Here is a 6,094-nt window from a genome sequence, read left to right on the forward strand (position 1 = left end):
CGCGCCGCCGCGCCCTCTCTGCCGCCCTCCCTCCCTCCCTCCCTGCCTCGCCCGCGCCCTCCCCCTCCGCAGCCACCTTCCCGCCGCCTCCCCGCCCCCCGCGGCCTCGCCGCGCCTCTCCCTCCTTCCCCGGTGACACACCGAGTTCTCCCTCGGCCTCACAAAAGAAACGCATCTGGCCTGCAAGTCCCGGGCGGCTCGTGCACACCTCAGGCCTCAAATGACTTGTTTCGCCTAGAATCAACTCCCGTCTCGGCCGCCTCGAAGTCCCCAGCCCTGGCGAGAACAGCCCAGGATGAGTGAATGTTTGCCGAACAGGATCGCACCGAGCGGGCGCCTTCGAGCCAGCGCCGGGGCGGGGGCAGAGCCCGGGGCCCGTTCCGGCAGCTCCCAGCGGTGTCCTCGTCGAGGGGCCGCCTGCCCCTCCTTCTCCAGCCTCTTCTCCCGGGAACTCAGCCCGGCTGAGTGACAGCAGCCTGCGCTCTAATGGGCCCCCGGATGCTGCCTCCTAATTAGCTTGGACCTTCTCCCCTAAGGCTGCTTCTCAGGCCTCCCTCTCTGCACCGCAGTCAATTTTCCGGGATTGGGATAGAAATGATGGCTTCTAATCAGACGAAACGTTTCTGCTGGCTCTAGGCGTTTGGAGAATGCAGAAGGAAGACCCCAAGGATCCCAGCCAGACCCCACAGCCTCTTGTACCTCTCCCCTTGTTTTACACCTTACGCCTTGGCCAAATGGGCCAGGCCTGGCCTTGGCAGGCATGGGGTTGGCCTTGGCAGCCTTTGCCCTCCTTCAGGGTAGCTTTGTCCCAGCTTGGGGCCTGCGTCCTGGCTTCCCAGGGCTTCAGGCACAGGCCTGGTAAGCCAGGTGACTGCTGTCTCCCAACCCTGGGCCAGCAGCCCAGGAAGCCCTCAGTCTTCCAGCTTCTCTCCCACACAGTGGTAGCTGAGCTGCAGCTCCAATGGGCCTTCACTGGGCACAGGCAAAGACATTACTCTCCCACTCCCAAGAGTGATTCCCTCCTCGAGTCCTTGCACGTAGGTGAAGTTTGTCGAAGGATTTTGCTCAACAATTGTTAGCTGGCCCCGAGACCTCAGCGTTTTGAGCAAACAGGCCACAGCTGGGGCGGCAAGGCGCCGCCCTGACCTGCTCCTCTGGCCATAGGCGGACCCCAGACTGCCCTCTGCCCCTCACCTGTGATCAGCTCCACCAGACACAGCAACCCAAGGGAGCTGCGCCAGGATTGTCTGCCTGGGAAAGAAGCAGGGAGGTGTCTAGTGTCCTCACCCCAAAACTCAGTGCCTCCTCAACTCCTGGGTGGGTGGCACTGACTGCGCAGGTATCGGCGTCTGGGGCACTCTGCAGGTTCTGCCTTTGAGTCCTCGCCTTACCCCTTCCCATCACAGGGAGACACCCAGGGTCAGCTGAGCTCCTTGTGGGGGCTGCTGGGGCCAGGGTCAGGCATGCAAGGTGGAACCAGGCCTGCCTTCCATTCCCTCCACGTTAGTCCAAAGCACCCCCACCCCCATCCCCCTCCCCATCCCCCGCTCTGGGCCATGGAGAGACAGCACAGCTCCTTAGGGCCTGGTCCTTTCTCACTGTGGGTCTGTGACCACAGGATGCAGGGTCTGAGGCCAGAGGGAGGACATTTCTCAGGGGTTTGGGTTGGGGAGGCTCAGTGACTCCTGCCTTCTTCCAAGCTGAGATCTCCCTCCATGAAATGAGTCTTGGCTATGGGGAGGGGAACATGGGGAAGCATAGTTGCCCAGCATTTGCGCTCAGCCCCACCTTTGCCATGTTTCTTGGCCACCTTTACCACGAGTCTCCTGCAGTAGAAGATCCCTCCTTTCAAGGAGATATTCAGTTGTTGCAGCGTGCTAGGGAGTGTCCCTTCACACACCATTCTCTTTTTAGCTGTCTTACCAAAAAGAACAGCCTGAATGCAGACAGCATGGGGGCACGCACACACACACACATTCTGTACATCCATGCGGAGATGCTGTACACACACATGTATTCACTGCACTATGGAAGTGCTGAGTTTAGGCATATATGTGCTACTTGGCATGAACGCGGGCTGGCAGGGGATAGGAGGTGTGTTCTAACCCTGCCACATGTCAGGCCAAGGTGGGAAGCACAGTGCGTCTCTGGGTAGAGACTTAGAAATGAATGGTCTGTCTGTGGGCCTCTAGAGGAAGTTAGGACTCACAGCCCTCTCACTTCCCAGAGGGACCAAAGTGACTCTTTGGGCCATCCCCCAATGGGGACTATTCTGTGAGCAGCACTCACTGCTTAGTCTGAGGGGCGCGTTTCCTCACTGTTAGTGCATTTAATGCAGTTATTGAGCACCTGCTGTGTGCCCCTCTGGGCCCAAACCTCTGGCAGGGCTCCAGGCAGGCACAATAGTCCCTTTCTTTGGTGATCTTGATGCCTGCTGTGTAGAAGGAAAAGCCCTCAGACCATTTCAGGTGAAGCCCCATATCCTCAGGGGACCTGAGACCCAAAGAGGAGCTGGGGCTTGTGGGGCCTGCTGGCAGAGTCTGTTCTGCTGGGCCTGGGCAGCACTGAGTGATCAAGGAGTGAGGAGGCAATTGATTGTGAGGAGGCTGTGGCCTGATCTTGGGCGTTGGCTGGGGAAGGGACCTGGACATGCTCTCAGTTCTTCCCCAGCTACACTCACTGGCCATTGTCCCAGTCAAGATAGGGGCTTCTTGCACACTCACAGACACGTCACACACACAGGACAGAAAACAGCACTCTTTCAGGAGTAAGCAGAGGCTTTGTGTTCCCCCAGCTGTGCTGTGTGACCTGTGTTTCCCTCAAGGTTAAGGCTTGATCTGCACTGTGCCTCAGTTCCCATGTCCAACACCGGACTCTGCCTGCTGCTTCAGCATCCAGCTTACTTGCTGATGGGACACGAAGAGAGGAGGGAAGGGGGCTTAGTGGAGCTGGAACCATGTGCCCTGTTCCCCACCCCTCCGTGACCACACAAAGCCAGCAATGATTCTCTGATTTTCAAGAATTTTGGAGTTTAGGGTCTTGGCTGGGCTGAGCAGAAGAGCTTGGGCTGTTGTGGGGTTGAAGTAGTCACCATGAGAACCCTTCCTGAAGCCTGGCTCACTAAAAACACCCTGTGCCCAAGAATGGTTTAGTAATGTAATTTGGGAAGGGTGGTTGGAAGGCTCTCATGGGGGGGCATCCTTCTACCCACCCATGGGGGCACCCTGCCCTAATCGTTGCTCCCAGAATCAAGGTATTTTAGGAAAAAGGAAGGAATGTGCCATGGCCTGCCACCAGGGCTATCCATGACTCTCTGGGACATTCCAGCCTAAGCCTCTTAGTCCGTGGAGAAGTTCAAACTTGAAAACCCAGTTTTGGGAGTGCAGGTTTGGACCACCTACCTCTTTCTGTCTGATCTAACACCCCCTCCCCAATAAAAGCTCCCGTTTCTTTGAATACAGCAATTACTGGGTAAGTGGGGAGGAGGGTGCTCAGGTAGGGGCTGGAAAGACCTCACTGGTTCCTTTAGGCTTCCTGGGACCCCAGTCTGAGGCTTCCTGCCAAATGAGGATCCCCAGCCTGTCCCAGGGAGAGCCAGGATGTATTTGAGCAGGACTGCCGCCAGTGAGGCACAGATGGGAGTATGGAACTCAGGACTCTGTGCCGTGGGCCGCTCAGTCAGCGGCTGGTAGGACCCATGGCTCTACCCGGCCCATCTCTCACCTAAGTCCATGGACGCTGTCTGGTTCCTGAGAATGGCTGAGCTGTGGGGAAGAAGACTAGGAAGGAGGTAGCAGCTGGTCGCACAACTGGGGAGCAGAGGGGCAACTTATGGATGCACCATAGCCTCCTCCTCCCAGCGGCTGCTTTCATGGGAGAAGAGCACCCTGAGCCTTTCTGGAGGCCTCTGCATCCTAGAGTCCAGACAGCCTCGTCTCCACGCCCCAGCCCACCTCTTTTCCTTTCCCTGGAAGAGATGCGGGAGGCCGAAAGCAGCCCCAGGAAAGGGCACGGGGACAGCAAGTCTCCTATGCTGCCCCTGCTGCCTGTAGCTTTTGCCCTGACTACCGTAGACCTGAACCCTAGACCTGAATCCTCCCCCAGTGGACAGCAACCTGGGATTTCCTCCCTCTGGCCCTGGTGGTTTTCAGAGGTCACAGGGATGTCAAGAGAATTTGTGTTTTTCAGAATTTAGTTTTTCAGAAAAGTGGACTAAATATTTGTAGATTCAGGGAATTCCTAAATCGGAAAAGCTTGGGACCCGGATTCCAGCCTGGGGTTCCCATTACTGCGATCCCGGCTTTGGGGCCCTGCCTTTGCCGCGGGAGAATAGGCTCCAGTTTACGAAGCTGGTCAATTTCAGAAATCCGAGACCCGGTTCTTGAGAAGCGGCTGCGTGCTCCGGGACCCTGCGTCAACAACCAAACCCGGGAGAAGCCGCGGGAATGTCTTTATTGGACGTTACGAAGGGAATTGGGGTTTCTCTCCTGGGAAGAAAAAGCCCGACCTGTGCCGGCGAGAGCAGGCTGCCTTGGGCTGGGGGCACCTCCGAGCGCTGCGGCGGGACGTCGGGGTCCGGGGCGAAGAGAGCCAGGGCGCGGACCGACTTCTGCTGCTTTTCTGCGGCATTGCTGCCCGAACGAACGAACGAACGAATGAAGCGGTTTCGTTTAGGAAAAATACCCTCTTGACGCGAAGCCACGGCTGAAGTCCCGGGCCACGCAGAGGGGCCAGCAATTCCATGGGTGGTGGGGCCCTCCATCCCTGGACGCAGCGGGGAGCAGCGGGCGGCCCTCTCTCCTGCCCACTTCTCCTGGGGGTAGGGGGGCCCTGTGTCCCCCGCCGCTGCGAGGGGCTGCCACGGGCTTCTCAGGTTGTGCCCTTCGCGGGGCCGTGGCCCGTGCCCCCGAGGCTGCTACCCTCTTGAGGTGCCCGGAGCCAAAGCAGAGGGTTGATCCCGCCGGTTGGGTGAGGTAGCACCCGGTGACGGCGGCTATGACTGTGCCCTGGGCGCAGGAACGAGCTCCTCGCGCTGCCTCGAAGGCTCCTGACCTTCCGCGCCTTGCGCTGTCCCGCGCCGCCGGGTGGACCCACACACGCCAGGAACAAACTGCGCAGGACTCGGCCGCCACCTCCCTGCGCCCCTCCACCGCGGAGACCCTGCGCCCCTAGCCCAGCGTCTCTTACCCCACCTGGGCAGCGCTGCGTCTGCGGCTCGTCGGCTCCGGGCTCGCCCGCCGCGGACTCTGGCTCAGGTTTCGGCTCCGGCTGGGGCCCCGGATCCAGCTCTGGCTCTGGCACTGCACGGTTCTTCGGCCCCTGCTGGTTCGCTACATCCCAGCGCGCGAGGCCGGGGCTTCCTCGGCTCGGCCCGCTCCTCCCGCCGCCGCCGCCCGTCGCCCGCGGGGAAGGCGGGGACACCGGCCGGGAGGCGGGAAGGGTGGGGGGAGGGGAAGCTAGGAGTTCTCCGGGACCTGCGGGGAGAGGGGCGGCGCGCAGTCCCGCCGGCTAGGGGTCCTGGCCTCCCTCGGGGCGTAGGCTGGGGTCCGCGCGGCTGGCGGCCGGGCCTCGAGGCCGGGGAGCGCGCCCTGGGACCTCCGTGGAGGGGCCCTGCCGCATGCGGACGAAGCCGCAGCGGGTCCCAGCCTGGCCCTGGGGCACTTTCTCTCCCTGGGCCCAGTTTCCCACCTGACTCGTGAGGGGCTGGCCCTACTTCCGTTTAGACGGGGGCTGGTGGTCGAGTTTGGGGTTTTGAGATTGGACCTTTCTTCTTTCTGCTCAGCCTGCGGGAGGGAGCTGGTCTTGCGTGTTGGCAGGGAGAGTCCGCTGCCCAGAGCGTGGCAGCCAGGGAGGTTTGAGGACAGACCCCAGGGTTTCTGTGTTTGGGGGTAGGGGGTGTTAGGGAGGGGCAACCGCCCGACCTGCCCTGGTTGGGGGAATTGCCTTCTTCCCTCTCCTCAGGGGCTGGGCTGGTGAGGAAAGGGCACACCAACCCCTCAGGACAGACACTTCTGGGGCCCCTTGTCCAACCCCTATGCCTGCACATCCCCCAGCGACCATCCTGCTGCGGGCCTGCGAACGGTGACGCCTCCAC

The sequence above is a fragment of the Gorilla gorilla genome, chromosome 4 (assembly GCF_029281585.2).
Source record: "Gorilla gorilla gorilla isolate KB3781 chromosome 4, NHGRI_mGorGor1-v2.1_pri, whole genome shotgun sequence".
Lineage (NCBI taxonomy): Eukaryota > Metazoa > Chordata > Mammalia > Primates > Hominidae > Gorilla > Gorilla gorilla.